The sequence below is a fragment of the Acinonyx jubatus genome, chromosome A2, assembly GCF_027475565.1.
Source record: "Acinonyx jubatus isolate Ajub_Pintada_27869175 chromosome A2, VMU_Ajub_asm_v1.0, whole genome shotgun sequence".
Lineage (NCBI taxonomy): Eukaryota > Metazoa > Chordata > Mammalia > Carnivora > Felidae > Acinonyx > Acinonyx jubatus.
In genome coordinates this window covers 21,855,352-21,876,057 of record NC_069383.1, presented here as the reverse complement: position 1 = coordinate 21,876,057, position 20,706 = coordinate 21,855,352, and the positions used below count along the sequence as shown (strand labels likewise).

The following is a 20,706-nucleotide window of genomic DNA, read 5'->3' as shown; positions in this document are numbered from 1 at the left end:
CACGCTTCGGGTGGAGGAACCCCAAGTCTGGTTCCTTCCCCTCTGATGGCTTCAAATAGCCTGAAGTATCTGGCTCCACCGTCTTTACACAGTTCCGCGGTCTTCTCCTCAGTCCAGGTGACTTAAATCCTTCTCTGGCAGCAGCAGCAGCAGCAGCAGCAGCAGCAGCAGCACGATCAGCGCTGGTTCCAGAGAAGGAACATTAAAGGCTCTGCAGCCGCTTCTGCTGCCAGGGCCGGAAAACAGCTGGAGTCCTCTGAGCTCCCTGGGGGAGGGTGGAGGAGCTGAGCACGCATGTGCGCGCATACCTGGGTCTGCGCGGGCCTGCGGAGGAGAGCGCCTGGGGGGTGCGGGCAGTGTCCGTTTGGGTAGCCAGCTACGTATTTATCAGCAGGTGTTGCCACAGGAAACAGAAGTGGATGTTCAGAAAACAAAGCGACAGCTCGGGCTCTCCTGGTCCAGCTGAAAGACTACACAGAGAAGGGGGGAGGTTGAAACAACCTCGACCCAAACAGAGTGAAACAGAGAAGGAAGTTGCATCAGAGGAGGAAGAATGCAAGTGTCACGCTGAAGAGCCACAAATGTCACAAAACAAAAATAAAATGTGTGACTCTCAGTCTATCTAGTCGAACACTATGAAAGCATTGTCTTCTTCAGAGAATTATTAAGATTACTGAAATAGTAGTGTAGCAAACATGGAGAACGCCGGAAAACACAAACAAAAGATTGTTATGATTTTTTTAAAGTTATGTACATCGTATTTTATTTATTTGGATTAGCGATTATAACTTTGTCTTCTACCTCCATATTCAAGGTTTTTTTTTTCCCTCCAGCACTTAAAAAATACTAAAAGTGAGTTCTGAGATTGACTTATTGAAGAACACTTTAAAAGTCTCGTTATTAGCACAAATTGGGAAAGTTTAATAAAGATACTCTAATAATAGTGAAGTGATTGCAGATGTCAGAGCAAGAAATATAGATCCCAAGGATGTTAAGTTTTGTTGTCTTTCTTTCTTTTCTTTCTCTCTTTCTTTCTTCCTTTCTTTCTTTCTTTCTTTCTTTCTTTTTCTTCTTTCTTTCTTTCCTTTTCTTTCTTTCTTTCCTTCTTTTCTTTTTAAGTAATCTCTACCCCCAACATGGGGCTCAAACTCAGGACCCTGAGATCAAGAGTCACTTTCTCTTATTGGGTGTTGTATGTAAGCCAATTTGACAATAAATTATATTCAGAAAAGAAAAGAAAAGAAAAGAAAAGAAAAAAGAAAAAACAGGTTAAAAAACAAAAGAGTCACTTCCTCTCAAATGAGCTAGCCAGGCGCCCCTCAGGGATGTTAAGTTTTTTCATTTCACTTCATATAGAAATGTTAGTGTCTTTCCCAAAAAGGAATAAAAGACTAGTCTCCCTTTTGATCACATTCTTGTAACTACAAAAATGAAGACTTTAGGTGAGGGGGTTTTACTAAAAGTTAGTATAACATTTGGGGCACCTGGGTGGCTCAGTGGGTTAAGCGTCCGACTTTGGCTCGGGTCATGATCTCACAGTTCATGAGTTCAAGCCCCATGTCAGGCTCCGTGCTGACAGCTCAGAGCCTGGCATCTGCTTCCAATTCTGCGTCTCCCTCTTTCTCTGCTCCTCCCCTGCTCACTCTGTCTCTCTCTCAAAAATAAATGAACATTAAAAAAAAAAAGTTAGTATAACACTGGGATAAGCATGGTACTGGGTCTCATATGAGTCTTTTGACTCTACTACTTTACAAATATAGTCACAGGAATTGGCTTTCCACCTCCTTCTTAGAATTAAATTGATTAACTGATTTGCCAGTTTTACAAATGGCTAAAAGTATAATGAGTTTGGGGCAGTGAATGAGAGAAGTTTTGTGTGCTTTGGTAAAGTGCAAAACAGTAGTTCCCAATTGAATACATTATTAGTCCATATGCTAGTTTACCAGGTAAGTAGTGAATGGGCTTGGGGTAGACAGAGGGGAGAGGCAATGATTAGGGAGAGAATCCCCCAGTAATGGAGAAGGGGAGCAAGTAAGTCTGATGCTCACTGTTTGTGTAGGGTAGGCTCTCAGTAAATAACTGTGGAAGGAACGAAGGAGGGGAGGAAGGGAGGGAGGGAAGAAGGAAGTGAATTATTAAATGGTAAGTACAAAGAAAGTGGAATACATGCCTAATTCACAATGAAGCTTAAATTCTGCTTCACGACAGGGTTATAGCATAGTATTTCCCTCTGCTATACCTGCCTCGGCGACATTTAAAGATGTATAATTTTCAGAAGTTACGAGACCCTTAAAAAAGGAAACATATAAAAATTAGATTTGGAGGAAATGGAAATCTATGCAAATCTAAATTTTTAGATTTTTCTGAAGATATTTTTACAAGTCTAAATTCAGTGCTACATTTGGAACATCATAATGGATTGAAATTGTTTTTTATTTTTAAAACAAATTACTGATAGGGCTACAAGCTGACATCAAATATCACTTGACTTTGGCCCGCTGAGGAGAAAAGTTAGCAAAAAGTTAGACAAGAAACCGTAAACACAGTAAAAACAAATGAAACCAGAAAGTTGTACACATTTTTCTAGACCCACTGCTTTTATAAGAAGTTTGTTTTCAGAAAGTAATTCAAGGGATGGGGGGGAAAAGGAGAAAAAAGTAAACCAAATTCATGCACTGCACCTTTTTTCCAGACACCTACATTTTTGTCTAATGAGTGGATGCCCTTGTATTTGCCAGTTTCCCTGCTTTCTGGGCTCCCCCATCTCCAGGGGCCCTCCATCTGGACATACTTCCTGAAGCAGAACTTGCTGGGGATGCCGAGTCCCATTCCAGAGGAGTCTGATAAACTCCCTGCCGTAGCTCATGTTCTGGGAAGTGTGTCCTTTCTGATGGTGCTCCCAAGGAATGCGAGAGAGAAAAGAGGATGCATATGTGAACTTAGGGATGCTGAGTTCTGTTTTACATTTTAAATCTATAGATCTTTCCTTCAATGAGTGGCAGGCCACTCTTAATTCCTGCTCCTCTGTACTGAAGAACTTAGCATTGCTTCCCCTGGTGATCCAAGGAACTTTGCTCTTTGCCCAAAATACCTCTCTCTCCCAAAGCAATTTCCCCTCCTCTGAGAAATGCTGTCATGTCAGGCTGCACTGCCCTTGAACCAGACAACTTTCTCTGCTTGTCTTTATCTGTCTAAATAAAGCTAACCTACATTTGCTGTCTAATTCATTCGGATGCTTGCTGATGCTATTTAAAGCATCCCTTAAGGCTCCATGGAAAACAAGATGCATTATCTCCAGTAGAGAACCTTTAGGTTTGTTGGTCATTTAAGGAATTCAAGAATCTAAAGAATCCATTCAGTCTTTAGTAGTTCAGATTTAAAGGACAAAGGAACTCTTCCGTGTGTTTTATTCCAGGCAGTCTTCCCTGACTTGTACATTGCTGGGTTCAGCTGATAGAAAAAGAGGTAGCTAGAAAGTTAATCTCTCTCTCTCCACCCCCTTCACTGTGTGTGTGTGTGTGTGTGTGTGTGTGTGTGTGTGTGTGTCTAGGCTTCATGAAATCCAGCTTTTCTGAAGATTAATTTCACAACAGAATGTATTTTTCATCCTGGACTCTGATAATTGGTTAGCCCACTGTGAGTTAACCTTCTCCTCTCAGGGAGCAAATGTGAAAGATCAAAAGAAGCTGTCACCTTTGGAGCTCCTAGGTGGCTCAGTCAGGTGTCCGACTTTGGCTTCAGTCATGATCTTGTGACTCATGAGTATGAGCCCTGCATCGAGCTCTGTGCTGACAGCTCAGAGCCTGGAACCTGCTTTGGATTCTGTGTCTCCCTCTCTTTCTGCCCCTCCCCCGCTCACGCTCCATCTCTCTCTTCCCCCCTTCTCTCTCTCTCTCTCTCTTTCAAAAATAAATTTAAAAAAAAAGAGCTGTCATCTTAGTAAACAGGCTTTTGGTGAGTTTTTGGTTTGTCTCTACTTCCTGCTCTTCAGCCTCCATCTGACATTTCATTAGAGAATCCTGGTACTTTCACACTCCAGAAAAAAAAGGAAATTCTAAACAAGGAAAGGAACAAAATACTGGTGTTGTAACTAGGACTCCACTGTGCACTTCTATACGACTGGGAGTTCAGAGAGGTTCCAAATCTGTTGCTTTTTTTTTCAGACCTGATATTATGTCAGTCTGTTGGCTTGCTTAGTGGGAGAGAGAGCTGGTACAATGGGATGGTTTTAACCATTAGTGCCCCGCTGCTCCCTGGAGCACATGTTTTTCTCAGCATCCACTCGTTCAGCCACGATTCTGTGACGTCCATTGCAGAGAGTGAGTCAGAAGCCACGAGCTAACAGGTCTATTCCTTCCCACTGTCACCTAGGAAACCAACGCATCATCCACAGGAAATGCAGGCCCCAATGGGGGGTGTGCCCAGATCGGGTTATAAAGCTGGCAATGAGTTTTTCAAAAGAGGTCAAATAATAATGCGTAGAATCTCAGTCTAGCCTGGAAAGTGGATCCAGCCTCTGTGGCATGGATGGAGGACAGTCCTGCAGAAATACCAGGAGGAATTAATCAGCTAAAATCACGGAAGATGTCTGCTTTATAAGAAACTAACCAAGGGCAAGGGTTATGGAGACATGGTTTGATTTCCGCCCGTAGCACATACATTTATTTGCCCATTGAGTGGTTGAGTGGTTTTTTGTTTTGTTTTGTTTTGGGTTTTGGCACGTTTGGATGATGTGTGAAATGAGATGAGGAAATTGACAAAATATCAAACCAGGCTTTCTGCTGAGTGAAATGTGTATCCTCTTTTTCATGGTCATTGTCCCTTGAGTTAACAAAGTGATGGATGGAGTATTCCTTCAGAGAAAACCACACCCTGATTCCCCTCATGCTCTCACTGCTTGTTTTATTTTCTTCTTCTTCTTTTTTTTTTGCCTGTGTTTTTTTTTTTTCCCTCCTTGACTACTATAGTTTGGCATAGGTCGTTGGCCTTAGTTGTATAGATACAACTTCCCACATGTTGTCCACATATCTGTGAATGGAAGCTGAGAAAAATTACCTGTACGGTTTCATGTTGTTCGATGAGTTTAATGTTTCCAGGCAAATTTATACTTTCATACTGCTATAGGTGAAGGATTCTACATAAAAAGGTACATACAGGGGCGCCCAGGTGGCTCAGTTGGTTAAGCATCCAACTTCAGCTCAGGTCATGATCTCACAGTGCGTGAGTTCGAGCCCTGCGTTGGGCTCTGTGCTGACAGCTCAGAGACTAGAGCCTGCTTTGGAGTCTGGGTCTCCCTCTGTCTCTGCCCCTCCCCCACTATCACTCTATCTCTGTCTCTCCCAAAAATAAATAAACATTAAAAATAGTTTTTAAAAAAGGTACATACTATGTGAGCTCTCAGAACTTCCTATTTTAGACCCAAAGAGTATTAAGATGGGCAGGGGGATAAATAACTCAGAAATCATCTGCTCCAACCACCTCACTTTTCTCATGAGAAATTAGTCCTAGAGAAGAAGTGAAATGATTTGTCTAAGGTCATATAATAAATTATGGTGTAGGGGCACCTGGGTGGCTCGGTTGGTTGAGCATCCGACTTCGGCTCAGGTCATGATCTTGCTGTCCGTGAGTTCGAGCCCCGCATCAGGCTCTGTGCTGACAGTTCAGAGCCTGGAGCCTGCTTCGGATTCTGTGGCTCTCTTCCAAGTGTTGTTCAAGGAACCAGGCCCTTCCATCTTGTAATTCTGCCATCTTCAGCATGTGGCTTATGAGGTTACTGTAGGTGTTGACATCCTGCTGACAGGGAAAGAACATAGAGGATTGCGCGGAGAGATCCTTATAGGCTGGACCTAGAAGTGGTGCACATAAGCTCTGCTCACATTTTTTCTATCCAGTCATATGGTCACACCCAACAGCAAGGGAAGCTTCAAATGCAGTCCTGTGCTGAAGAAAAAGAGGAACAGGTTTGATGACTGACCCAGCAAAGCTTTTACCACAGTATCCAGCTCTAAGCTTCTATAATTACGGTGACAGAACTGACACAGGAATTTTAAAACGTTCTTGTTTAATGCCAATGTCATCATGTCTCTTGTTTACATTAAATATCTTCCTATTGAAGGTCTTCTGTTGAAGATATATTGTTTAGTTTAAAAAAGCAAAGTAGAGAACAATGTTTATAGTATGCTACTTTTGTGAATGAAAAGAGGAATTATAGTGATAATATTTATTTGTACCTGCTTGCATACATATGAAGAAACACTGGAAGAATACAAAGAAGCCATAGGGAGGAGGGTGGGGCCAGAGGGAGGATGGATTTATCACTGGGAGCAAGACTTGTCCACGCATGCCTTTAAATATTGTTACTAAAAAAAATAAAAATAAAAAAATAATAAATATTGTTACTAATATTACTTAGTTAATTATAAAACTATGCAATTAAGAAAAACACTTCTGGGCACCTGTCTGGCTCAGTCAGTGGAGCATGTGACTTGATCTCAGAGTTGTGAGTTCCAGCCCCACGGTGGGCATGGAGCCTGCTTAAAAAGAAAGAAAGAAAGAAAGAAAGAAAGAAAGAAAGAAAGAAAGAAACCATTTCTTTTTATTGGAGAAGAGTTTTTCACTGATGGATCTCTTTTTGTTTTCAAGTAAAGAAAGGCTTGAGGAAAGGACTATCTGGGAAGGTGAGCAGGGCATAACTGATGAGCCTAAAGTAACAGTAGTGATCAATATAGTGCCTTTCCTGTTATAATGCACCTATACTGGATTAATTAGATTTTTGAAAAGAAAGTAAAAGAATAATAATGCAACAACTTGGTTTTATGTAGAACCATCGAAAAGTCTCAGAGCACTTTTATATCTGACATCATTGTTTATTTTTTATAACGTTCTTAATAACTATGGTACAAAAGATTTAAATTAATTTCTTGTTTTGTAAGGTACTGTCAGAGCCGAGAATAGAAGTTTAATTACCTACAAATTCATTTTAGACTTGTAGGCCAATAAATAATCTCAATTTCTGGGTAGCATCAACCCTAGAAGTATATGATAAAAATCCTTTATGTTTTATAGCATTTTCACAAATAATTTCATATTTGGTCTCCTCATTGGCCATGTGAATTAATTGTGACTGGTATTATCTTTAGAGATGAAAAACAAAGGTGGCCACTATAAATAAAGTTAAAAGACTAATAAAAAATTGAGGGGAGAGGTATGCTTCCTTCATATACAAAGACCTATTACAAGTCAATAATTAAAAGGCAAATATTTCAATGGAAAAATTCATAAAAGACATGCATTAAAATCATAGAAAGAGGTCTTGATAACAACCAAATAAATAAAACATTTTAAAATACCCTCAAAAATGAGTGGGGATAAAATAGTATCTAGTACTGACAAAAGTACATGGAAAGAGGAACACTGATAAATTTCTGGAAGAGTTATCAGATGGCCAAACCTTTCTGAAGGCAAATTTGGAAATATATTAAAACTCTAAAGATGTTCATAACATTATGAGCCATTAACTTTATTCTGCTAATTTATCCCAGTGAAGTGTTCAGAAAAGCATAATAATTTATGCCAAGTTATATAAATATCAGCATTCTTATTAGTTCAGCAAAGGGTGGATCAAATGACATAATAAGGAAATGGAATATCAAGCTGCCATAGGAAATCATATTAAAGAATTAACTAAAGGCTAAAGGAAAATCCTACAACCCCGTGTGAAATAAAAAAGCATGATTGAGAAAAAAATACAGAGACACATATATACACATTTTTTGCACCTTACAAACAGGTGAATTGTGAAAGACCATTAGTAAGACAACAATGGCTAAGAGTGACTTAAACTTAGAAAGACACATTTCCACCAAAAGGGAGTTCCATGGTCCTTCAAAGCTTCAAACCTAGGTAGCATTCTCCTCTCCTTGCTGATATCCATTCTACTGGGCTTCTTTATCCAAAACAGACCAGTTCATATACATTGAGAAATGGTCAAGGCAGCCCTTGGTAGGCTGCACCAAGTATGATAAAGAACTCTTCAGCAGCTTCCACAGGGAATTTAATGTTGTGTTGATCTAACAGATATTGAATCTATGGAACTATTACTGGTGTTCAGCAAAGGTTTCAGAATGAGGACTTTTACATCACCTGGCTTTTAAATGCTTATGACAGGTGCACCAAGGTGGCTCAGTTTGGTATGCATCTGGCTCGATTTTGGCTCATGTTATGATCTCTTGGTTCATAGGATCAAGCCCTGCATCAGGCTGACAGCACAGAGCCTCAAAATAAATTAATTAATTTTTTAAAAAGTGTTGTACATATTTTCAGGCCTTACCTGAATTAATATTTGGATTATAGTTGACCCTTAAATAATGGCTTTGAACCACTTACATAAAGCAGATTTTTTTGATAAATATAATATAGTGCTGTAAATGTATTTTCTCTTATGATTTTCTTTTTCTTTCTTTTTTTTTTGTTTTTTTTTGTTTTTGAGAGAGAGAGAGAGAGAGAGCATGCACACAAGCGGGGGCGGGGAGGGGGAGCAGAGGGAGAGGGAGAGAGAGAATCCCAAGCAGGCTTCAGTGCAGAGTCCAGTGTAAGGCTTGAACTCATGAACTGTGAGATCATGACCTGAACCAAACTCAAGAGTCGGATGCTTGGGGCGCCTGGGTGGCTCAGTCGGTTAAGCATCTGACTTCAGCTCAGGTCATGATCTCATAGTCCGCGAGTTCAAGCCCCACGTCAGGCTCTGTGCTGACAGCTTGGAGCTTGGAGCCTGGAGCCTGCTTCTGATTCTGTGTCTCCCTCTCTGTGACCCTCCCCCATTCATGCTCTGTCTCCCTCTGTCTCAAAAATAAACATTAAAAAAATTAAAAAAAAAAAAAGAGTCGGATGCTTAACTGACTGAGCCACTCAGGCGTCCCTCCCCTTCTGATTTTCTTAATAACATTTTCCTTTCTTTAGCTTATTTTATTTGTAAGAATACAGTATATAATATGTAAAACATACAAAATATGTGTTAATTGACTGCATATGTTATCAGTAAGGCTTCCAGTCAACAGTAGGCTATTAGTAGTTACGTTTTGGGGAAGTCAAAGTTATACACAGATTTGTTTAGTGTGTGGGGGGGGGGCTGCACCCTTAACCCTGCATTGTTCAACAGTCAACTGTATAGGCACTAAAGTTGAATACAGTTCTCTAATCTCACACTCCAGATTACTTCCATTTCTTGAATTACCTTTCCTCATTTCTTATTGATTACTGTTCATTGCATAGACCCTGCCAGGTTTTTTTCATGTTTTTAATCTCTTTGTCTTTCTGAATCACCTCTATTAACTAATGATCCATCTCTTACCCACATGCAACACTGGTGATTTTTCTTACCACATTCAATTTGTGACTATCTTTTATTTTCTTCAAAATCCTAAACCTCTCCTCAATAGCACATTCAACGTTCTCATTGCTTTTGCGATTATTAGACATACTGAGGTGAATAATGTTGCCAAGCACCCCAAATTAAATAGAGCAAACCTGCTGATGACAGAAAACTAGTTGACCAATGCTAAAACAGTGGTGTCCCAATTGTTGTTGCCATCTGCTGGGGGCAGGCAAAGTTGAAATACTTTTGCTTTTGGAGCAATTTAATTTTCATCTCCTTGAAAGTTCACAGGTGGGCAAAATGCCAAAGAACCCCTGTCTCTTCCACTGCCTTGGTGCCATTCTGGTGAACTGCATTTGTGACCATAGTCATCAAATCACATATAAATATGTAATTAACCAAAATTATTTTTAGAGAGCTTAGTTGGTATGCATCATCTTAATGAGGCTGAGGTTGTAGGGTTAATATCTGTGTGGGTTACTTAGCACATGGAGACAAACTGTGTCACCCAGATAGTCATACCTACAGCCAGCCATCTCACAAATGCATGCTCTTCAGGGGATCTACATACAGATCCTATGTCACTTGTGTGCATATCATTTCAATACAATTCACATAAGACAGTGCAGTTACCAACCTTCATAATAATATATGACCTTAGGGTCTTCAAACTCAGAACCTCAATTAGACATTAATAAGAGAGAAGGTGCCTTAGTCACATGTTCAGATTTTTAAAAAATCTACCCATGAGCACAGGTTGCATCACAATGTTCTCCAAAAGTAAAATACTAAAGTAAGTGGGGGTGCCTGGGTGGTTCAGTTGGTTAAGCGTCCAACTTTGTCTCAGGTCATGATCTGATGGTTCACGGGTTCAAGCCCCGCGTCGCACTCTGTGCTGACAGCCAGAGGCTGCAGCCTGCTTCAGAGTCTGTTGCTCTGTCTCTCAAAAATGAATGAAAACATTACAAATAATAATAATAAAGTCAAAGGAGGCTTATTTTTCTAATTGAGAGCATTAGAAAAACAGAGGTTTTTCTAATTTACCTCTACTCCCCAGGGACCTGATGACAATGAATTCCTATTGAGTTCATATTCTGAGATTTCCCAAAGAGCAGGTCAGTGTCACTAGAGAATTTACATGTTTGTCAAAGCACAGAAGATTCACAACTTGGTTTCTGGCTTCAGGTGCAATTTTCTCCTTCTGTTTTCAGGATCCACTCTTCCTTCCAATGCCAGAGCTACAGGCAGTTCTCTAAATAACACCACGTCCCTGGCAGCCCAGCTCCCATTTGAACATTTCAGCAGAGCTCCTTTGAGGTCTGCCCTGCACCGCCTCCCATCTCCCAGGCTCGGCTTCTCTTGTCTGAGTCAGACGTGAGTCACCTCACTCATTAGCGGAACTCAGAATGCTTCTCCATCCCATGGATCCCTCTTGTCTCCTTCTTTTAACTGGTTTCCTGGCAGCCTAAGGTCGATGACCAACCTTGACATTAAGGTTTGGGTCACTACTAAGGCGGTCTTCTCAGTAAAGACATTGGCAGACAGCAAGTAGAATTAAAAGTGATGGTGATGGTAATGACAATGATAATGGTGAACAGGTGCTTCAGAAGCACCTTAATGGCCAGATTTGGTGATTCTGCTCATAGGACAGCACAGGGGTCCTTAATCCTTGGTCTCTTCTTTCTCTTCTTTCCCTCTTCACCATCACCCCCTCCACATACAGAGACCCATGTGGTACAAGGTGAAAGCTTATGGACTACATTCTCCGAAAGTCAAGTAAAACAGCAATGTCCTGCATTGGTGGGCACCCTTTTCTCCAGCATTTTCAGATTTGTTATTCTCGTTTTTACTCATTTGATTTTACATTCTCAGTAATTCCAGAAAGGGCAATAGAGAAAGATTTGTGCCTCGTTGGTGCCTCCTGGGCATATAAAGAAGCCTAGTGAAATGGTATTATTAATAAGAAACTCTAAATCCACTGTAGAAAATATCAATACCAAAATACTGTTATTAATTCATTAATCTTACTTAAAGCCCTTTGTAAAATGGTTAATGCTTTACTCAGCATGAAGAGTGACAAGTTTTCAGTAAGTCAGATGATTTACTTTAGAAGGGGACCCCAGAGATACCCTGTCCAGTCTTTCATTCAATCAGCAGACATTTACTGAGCACCCACAATGAGGAAACCCTGAGCCAGGTCCCCAAGGGCAGTGTTTCTCAAGCTCCACTGTGCATGCACATCAACATCACCTGGGAAGCTTACTAAAATGCAGGTTCTGGTTCAAGAAGCCTGGAGTGGGCGCTAAAGGCTCTGCATTTCTGTAAGCTTCTTGAAGATGCTCACGAACCATACTTTGAGTAGCTAGACTCTAGAGGCTCTGCACAGGCCAGACAAAGCTTGATTCCCTCTGCAAGGAATATCAGGGGGTCCACAGGCTCTGGAAGGCTGCCCTGTGCATTCCTCCTCCGCAGCTGTGTTTATCCATGAAGCCCAGACAGTGCTGACCTTTTCTTTCCAGGGCTCTTGGCTTTCTGATGTCTTCACTCCCGGTGGAGGGTGTTAAAGTTGCAAGATTAGATTTGGGATTAGGGCATGGAAAAGGGCCCATTTATCTTCAGCCTTGGCTATGAGGTCTGGTCCAGGCCATTTAGCAGACAGCTCTGAACTCAGATTTTAGGCAGAGCCTTTCTTTGATTGTTACAGAGATCTCCTTTTAGGATTTGTTTGTTTGGATCCTTTGTCAAATTTTCTGTCTTTTAATTATTGAGTTCTAATTGTTCTTTATTAAAATAAAGGGGAATCTCTCCCCCCCCCCAAAAAAAGTTGCTTGTTTTTCTGTTTTTATTTTGTTTTCTTAGTCTTTTACTTTTGTCTATTAATTTTGGAATTAGGAACCTTGAACTCTAGGCTAGTATTAATACATATCTCAGGAAACTGTTGAGAGTAAAAAGAAAGTACATGTGGGATAGTCCCCACAAATACAGAATGTGGGCACTTTGTTTTCAGGGCTTGCATGAACTTGATAGTTTTATTGAACCTAGTGTGGGACATAGCTGACATGTGTCAACAAATACCAGTTTGGTTTTGCTTTATTTTGGTTTTTAGTTTGGTTTTAAACATTTACTGAGCACTTACAAGTACTATGTGTGCTGTTCTAGGTTTGGGTAGTATTAAAATACATGAAGTAGAATTAGAAGCTGCCTATTAAGCACTTTAAATGCATAAAAGTGGCAGTGATTTCTGGTTTCCTTTGGCCTCAGCTATCACTTTCTAAGTTGTCAATAGATAAGACCTTCTGCCATACCTCACATGTCCGATTAAGAAAGTGCCTCAGTATTAAGGCAAATAACCTGGTTGTTCCTTGGTTTCTACATTACTGTCTCCTCTCTATAAGAAACTTGTAAATGTTAAATTTATTTAAAGATTTTATTTTACTTTTTGAAGTAGGCTCCATGCCCAATGTGGGGCTCAAACTCATGACCCAAGATCAAGAATCACATGCTCTACTGACTGAGCCAGCTACATGCCCCTAAAGTTATTTATTTAAATAGTAGAAGTTATAGGGGCGCCTGGGTGGCTCAGTTGGTTAAGTGTCTGACTTCGGCTCAGGACATGATCTCACAGTCCGTGAGTTCAAGCCCCACATCGGGCTCTGTGCTGACAGCGCGGAGCCTGGAGCTTGCTTCAGATTATGTCTCCCTCTCTCTCTGCCCCCCCCACTCACTCTCTCTCTCTCAAAAGTAAATACCTTTAAAAAAAAAATTTAAACAGCAGAAGCGATAAGAGTAATCCAGTTCAGACTGGTAGGTTTTTGTCTAGCTTTGAGAAATAGAAAATTTGTACTTGTTCCTCATCTATGACATTTATGTTCTCTCCACTACTGGCTGTAAAAAAGAAATATGTATATAATATATACATATATTTATATATGTATACATATATACTTATTATACATAAATACATTATACATTATACTTTATATACATATATACTTATTATATATAAAATCAACCATCAATAGTAAAAATGAAATGTCTAAAAACAATGTGTTTTTTCTCCAATTGGTATTTGCTTTTTAATAGAGTCAAAGGAAAGAAACTCTAATGGCAAAATTTTTCAACTTGTTTTATGTTTTATTTTTTTTAATTTACATCCAAATTAGTTAGCATATAGTGCAACAATGATTTCAGGAGTAGATTCCTTAGTGCCCTTTACCCATTTAGCCCATCCCCTCTCCCACAACCCCTCCAGTAACCCTCAGTTTGTTCTCCATATTTATGAGTCTCTTCTGTTTTGTCCCCCTCCCTGGTTTTATGTTATTTTTGCTTCCCTTCCCTTGTGTTCATCTGTTCTGTGTCTTAAAGTCCTCATATGAATGAAGTCAATGATTTTTGTTTTTCTCTGACCAATTTCACTTAGCATAATCCCCTCCAGTTCTATCCACGTAGTTGCAAATGGCAAGATTTCCTTCTTTTTGATTGCCGAGTAATACTCCATTGTATATATATACCACTTCTTCTTTATCCATTCATCCATCAATGGACATTTGGGCTCTTTCCATACTTTGGCTATTGTTGATAGTGCTGCTATAAACATGGGGGTGCATGTGTCCCTTCGAAACAGCATACCTGTATCCTGTGGATAAATGCCTAGTAGTGCAATTGCTGGGTTGTAGGGTAGTTCCATTTTTAGTTTTTTGAGGAACCTCTGTACTGTTTTCCAGAGTGGCTGCACCAGCTTGCATTCCCATCTAACAGCAAAATTTTAACTATCATCCAGGTAGAGAACACTCCCTTACTCCAAATGGCTCCCCGGTTATTCTTCCTACACACTAGACTGCCTTATGGGTCCTTACACTGAGCACAGATAAAACAAAAAAAGTCAATATTATTGAATCCCATCTATTTGCCAAGCACTGTGCTAAGTGCTTTCACATACATTTTCTCATCTAATGGATCTTTTGCTTTCTTACTGCAGAGGAGAAAATGAAATTGTGCCTTTGCTTTGCTACCTCTTCTTCCCAAAGTCCTTATTCCTCCCTATCTCTGTAAGCCTGGTAGCAAGGGAACTCAGTTTGAGACAAAATCCATTATTTTTGCATCTTATCCAGGTCCATGGCAAAAAGTTGGCTGGTTTCTAATTTCTGGAATATGAGAGAATGTGTTGATTTAGGAATAAGTGAATGGAACACTGCTGAGGGCTGAATGCTCTTTAATACTATGTACCCACATGGGTGGGCACCCAGATCTGGTGAGAGGTCTCTCTTTTTCTGGCTTCTTTCCCAGATAACCCATTGAACTCTCTGGGGAAGAGTATCCATGTCCATATCCATTCAACTCCTCCTTTATCTATGAACACAGGTCCCTTACCAATTTCCTCATCCTGCCCTGGCCCCTACCCTCCCTTCCCACCAAATTCTCCTGAGAAACATGACAGAGCATATCTATTCCTGAGATTATCTGCCTTTTTCTCCTCTTACCATGATTCCAAATCTTGGATTCCAGTAAGGAAAATACAGCCTGGGTGACATTGCATAACCAGGGAAAAAGGAATCTTCCCTGGGCAATGAAAGGAGGGTTGACTCACTACCTCAGCTCTTAGGAACGGCTCTCCAGCTGCTGACAGAAGCCACACGGGTTCAGCCACGAGGCCAGCAGGGAGCTCCCTAGTGACCAACAAAAAGGAGGCAACCAGGACTAGCCAGAGCTGAGCTGGGGCAACTGACCCATTTGTAGAAGTGTCCCTAAGGACAGTGGCCAGCAGTCCAAATTGCAACATCCTGGTGGTGTAGCAAATTCCTATCTGGTCCAATCTGGTGGATGAATGGTGCCCAACAACAGAAGACTCTGGAAAAGGATGTACTTATAATCAGCACGTGGTGATATTTTTATTCCAAAGGCTTATTCTTCGTTCTTTCACTTACACAACAGACATTTGAATGAATATTGTAGGCACTGAGCTAGAGGTTGGCACACTCTACCCTTGTGGAGTTGACAGTTCAGCAGAATGGCAGAAGGGGAATAAACACAGGAGCTCTAGGAGAACTTAGAACAGGCACTTAAGATTTGAGAGCTGGGAAAACTTTCCCAACAATGTACAAAAGGCTTATACAGAAGGAAGGAGGAAGGACACCCCAGGTGGGGGAGACAGCAGTGAAATCACAAAGGCAAGAGAGAACAGTGGGTCATTGGAGGAGTAAAGTGTTTTGGTGTGGCTGAGGTAAGAATAATGCAGGGGAGGGGGCAAGAGATGATCCTGGAGAGGTGAGCAAGAGCCACATTATAAAGGTGTAATCCTGTGTGTCATACAAGTAAGTCTGAAATCCACCCTGAGGGCAATGGGAAATGCTGACTCTCTGTGGGGGAAGGACGTGTCAGGTCTGCTTTTTTAGGACGTTTTCTCATTGGTTGGAATGTGGGAATTGGATGCAAGGAAAGCAAACATGGAAGTAGGAGGACTGGGTTGGAGGGTCTTGCAGTAATTGAAGAAGGAAACAACGTGGGCCTGAACCATTGTAAAGGTAAGAGGAATGCAGAGAAAGATGAGTTGGAAAGATACAAAGCAACAGTACCAACTGACATTGGGGATCAGTCACAGGTAGGGCCTGAAATGCTCTGAATGTCTCTCAGCTTCATGAATGGAGGAAGATGACAGGAGGAGAACTTGCTGGAAGGAGGCGATGAGTTCAGGTTGAAGCAGAAACCCTGCCACTGGCCTGAGTAGCAGTGGTGGAAGGTCAGGACAACTCAGTGGCACTGGGGACTCCTCAGGTGTACCCCAAAGGAGGCTTAAGGACAATTTCAGACCCTACCAGTTAGAGAGATGGTGCTCCTAACACAAGCTCCTACTTAGAAGCCTGGCTTATTAAGACTGAATCTGTGCAGGACTGAGACTGCAAATGAGAGGTCTTCAGAACCTGCACCAAGCAGGGCCCGACAAGCTGTTACCATGGAGATGTGGTGTGCGCAGGAGGGAGTGAGTAGGAGGCCTGATCCATTCCAAGCCTTGGGTCACAAGGCTGTGGCAGGCTAACAGATAAACAGGAAAAAGACATAGTCAATAGAAAAGGATGTTCAAAAACTATTGACAGTTAATTGGAGTTGTATCCTCATAATTCTAGATTAAGTCTAACAATTTAGAAGGATTAGGGTAAGCCACTTAATGATCCTGCTAGTTATTTCAGGTACCACTTAATGAGGGCACAAGGAAGTGGATGCCAACTCAGGCTAATGCCAAATGTACATACACCCATCTTAAGCCCTTCTCCATCCCTGGATTCTAAGTAGATTCATATTATTTCCAAATCTCTGGAGAAAAAGGCACAAAATATGGGAAGTTAATTTTTTTTCTCTTTGCCATGCTGATGGCAGTAATACTTAAGCAACCTTTGGAGCTCTTTGGGAAACTCAGGTGCTGGCAAAGCCTCAGATTCAATGCTATTATTAAGCAATTGGAAGAACATTCGGGACAGAGAACCAGCAACACTGGGGCCCCAGGTGGCTTTTTTTTTTTTTTTTTTTTTTGGTGGTAAAATATACATAGCATGAAGTTTAGCATTTTGACCATTTTTAAATGTACAGTTTGGTGGCATTAATTACATTCATAATCTTGTGTAACTGTCATGATATCTCTTTTCAAAACCATTAAGCAGTAATTGTCTATTGGCCCTCAAAGTTTTAAACAACTTCATTGTACTGCAAAGCCTCTGCCTACCGGGGAGGATAAAGACAACTAGGCTGATCTTGGTTCGGTCAGTCGCTCTCAATTCAGAGCAATTGGGTTTTTTGGCCAGAGTTCTTGTCCTGTGGGTAAACTTGTTAAACCTAATCTCTGGAGGGAAACAGATTTTAACCATCTTAATGACTGATGGGACTTTTTAATCTTGATTTCCAAAGTATTCAAATCGTTTGTGGCAGTGCTTATTAAGAAGTCAGTAAAAATTAAGTCAGGGCCACAGGCTTTTGGAAAGATTCCACTGGAGGCAAACTTAGTTCCAAAGATAGTTGGGCATAATTGTGAGACAAATTGTCTAGGAATCAACTTCATTTTAAATAACCAGAAACAAGGGGCGCCTGGGTGGCTCAGTCGGTTAAGCATCCGACTTTAGCTCCGGTCGTGATCTCATGGTTTGCAGGTTTGAGCCCTGCATCAGGCTCTCTGTTGTCAGCACAGTGCTCACTTGGGATCCTCTGTCCCCCTCTCTCTCTGCGCTCCCCACCTGTGCTCTCTCTCAAAAATAAATAAATATTAAAAAATGTAAAATAGGGGTGCCTGTGTGACTCAGTCAGTTAAGCATCTGACTTCGGCTTAGGTCATGATCTCATAGTCTGTGGGTTCAAGCCCCAGTTAGAGCTCTGTGCTGACAGCTCAGAGCCTGGTGCCTGCTTGGAATTCTGTGTCTCCCTCTCTCTCTGCCCCTCCCCTGCTCACACTCTGTGCCTCTCTCTCTCTCAAAAATAAACAAACATTAAAAATTAATTAATTAAACATTTAAAAAGTTTTAAATAATAATAAATAAATAAATAAATAACCAGAAACAATAGTGCCTGTGGAGGATGAGATATAATTCTGGCTTGGAATGGTAGATTATAACCAGGCAGTAAGAGCTGGAAATTGCAAGTGTCCCATTCCCTTTTCTTTCATAAATCAAAACATTCAATGAGGGAAGGGACAAGCCTTTGTGACTTTGTTTCCTCATACAACAAGTTCAAAGTGTTTAGAAAATGGTGCTTATAGGCCAAAGCTCAGTGGAAAGTTCACAGATCCAAAGCAGTGATAATTCTCAAAGCCCAGACAGATACTTCCCAGATGCATGATGTCAATCACAGGAGACAGCAGAAGGGAAAAGGAATGGGAAAGATTTAGTGAAAGTCACTTCACCATAAGCACAATATCAACCACATAACCTATTTGGGGGACGAGCAGTGAGACAAATCCTTTAACAAAATATACTATTCCTGGAAACTGGAGCTCAGAAGAAGTTGACTGGCTTATTCAGGATCACCCAGAAAAGCCAGAAGAGAGCTAAGAATTAGAATCTTTGTTTCCTGATACTGGGTTTAGTGGTTTATTTTGATCAGTATCTGCTGGTATTCTGTGCTTAGAATGCACAGGGGTGATGGTTCTCAGAGCTTCTCTATAAAGTTTTCTTACCCCTCCCCCAGGGGTGATCTATCAGTATCTTTATCTCCAAATTCACCTCCAATTTAGTCTTCTAATATTCTACTTATTTTCCATCAGAACTTAAATCTTAAACAGAAGTTCAGAAAGATGTTGGCAGTCAAGAAAATGTTTACTGCTCTTAAGATCCTATTAGGGGACAATTTCCAGAATGATGGTGTGAGGAGCTCCATAGACCCACTCCTGAACAAAACAACCATAATTTTCAAAAACCAATCTTTATTAAACCAACCATTTAAGTTGTTGTTCTACAAAGGGAGATAAGAGTCAAGAAGACCAGAGGCCACCACCCCTACTCTGCTTGTAAAGCAAGGGTATTGCTCCAAGAGAAGTGGGTTACTGTCTCTGCCCCTAGTTCAAGAACCTAGTCTCCCAGGTTTTGCCCAGGGGAAGATGTAGGTGATAAGAACAGAGAGCTTGAAGCTCTCCATAAGTGAACTGGCTTTGTTTGGAATAGAGTATCGGGAAGTTCAAGCCAAAGGGAGTTCTGGAAAACAATGGAGAATTTGGTGCGAAGCAATGAAGAGGGAGCCAATAGCTCTGAGAGCAGCAAAAGTTAGACCATAAGCCAGCTAGCTTACCAGAGAGAAACAGGGAGAAAGACAGCTAAAAAGAGCTCTCTTGGGGTCTGAAGAAGTCTCAAAGACTGGCCTCAAAAACTACCTCTGCAGAGGGCCTTAAATTTAATTGGATCAGACTGTGGAGCAATTTATGCCTTGGGGCATATTGAAAACAACGCAGTGATTAGCTAACAACTAATGGAGCCTAACAGCTAGGGATCATACAGACAGAGACAGACAACTTAACAGAGAGATGAGTCAAAGAGAGCTGTATTAAAATCACTGTCATCAGGGGCGCCTGGGTGGCGCAGTCGGTTAAGCGTCCGACTTCAGCCAGGTCACGATCTCGCGGTCCGTGAGTTCGAGCCCCGCGTCGGGCTCTGGGCTGATGGCTCAGAGCCTGGAGCCTGTTTCCGATTCTGTGTCTCCCTCTCTCTCTGCCCCTCCCCCGTTCATGCTCTGTCTCTCTCTGTCCCAAAAATAAAAAAAAAAAAAAAAAAAACGTTGAAAAGAAAAAAAAAATCACTGTCATCCCAGGACCACTATGCACATATATGACCAAGGGTGTACTTTCTGAAGAGAAACAGCAGAGTTTCCGCATTGCAGGGAAATAGACTTCACTAAAACAATCTAGCTAAGTCACTAAAGAAATAAAAAAAGCAAACTACAATGGTAAGCTCATTAGCTCGAAAATAAACAATAAAGTTGAAGGGATCAGTATCCAGAGTTGCTACAATATATTATCTAAAATGTCCATTTTTCAGGACACTTGGCTGGATCAGTTGGTAGAGCATGTGACTCTTGATTTCAGGGTCATGAGTTCAAGCCCCACCTTGGGGCTAGAGCTCACTTAAAATAAGATATCCAGTTTTCAACAACAACAAAAAAAATTATGAGACATGCAATGAAACAGGAAAGTGTGCTGTGACCCATACACAAGAGGAAAAAAACAGTCAATAGAAATTCCCTGTGAGAGGGCCCAGATATCCAACTTAGCAGACAAAGACTTCACAGCAGCTATTGTAAGTATATTCAAAGAACTAAAGGAAACCATGCTTTAAAAAAAAAAAATATATATATATATATACATATGTATGTATATATATATATATTAATGTTTATTAATTTTTGAGAGACAGAGAGAAACAGACCATGAGCAGAGGAGGGGCAGAGAGAGAGAGAGACACAGAATCTGAAGCAGGCTCCAGTCTCTGAGCTGTCAGAGCCTGACACAGGGCTCAAACCCACAAACAGTGAGATCATGACCTGAGCTTTAGTTGGACGTTTAACTGGCTGAGCCACCCAGGTGCCCCAGGAAACCATGCTTAAGAAAGCAAAAGAAGGTATGATGACAATATCTCATAAGATAATAAAGAGATATAAATTATTTTTTTTAAAAAGAACATAATGGATTTTCTAAACTTGAAAAGTGCAAGAACAGGAAAGAAAAATTCACTAGAGGCACTCAATAGTACAACTGAACTGGTAGAAGAAAGAATCAGCAAATCTGAAGATAGATACATAAATACATATAAGAACACGGAGAAAGGAGAATGAAGAAATATGAACAGAACTTCAGAGAAATATGGGAT

General features: G+C 40.9%; 1 protein-coding gene and 1 long non-coding RNA gene across 3 annotated transcripts in view; one reads left to right on the top strand and one right to left on the bottom strand.

Moving 5' to 3' along the window:
• LOC113604158 (uncharacterized) overlaps nt 1-585 on the bottom strand; it is a 42,916-nt gene extending 42,331 nt beyond the window's left edge. For both annotated transcript variants that reach the window (XR_008296634.1, XR_008296636.1), the window contains exon 1: nt 309-585. This is a non-coding gene — a long non-coding RNA (uncharacterized LOC113604158). The remainder of the gene's footprint in view (nt 1-308) is intronic.
• Nucleotides 1-20,706, top strand: part of MKLN1 (muskelin 1) — a 372,917-nt gene that overhangs the window by 93,586 nt on the left and 258,625 nt on the right. The gene's annotated exons all lie outside the window — the stretch shown is intronic.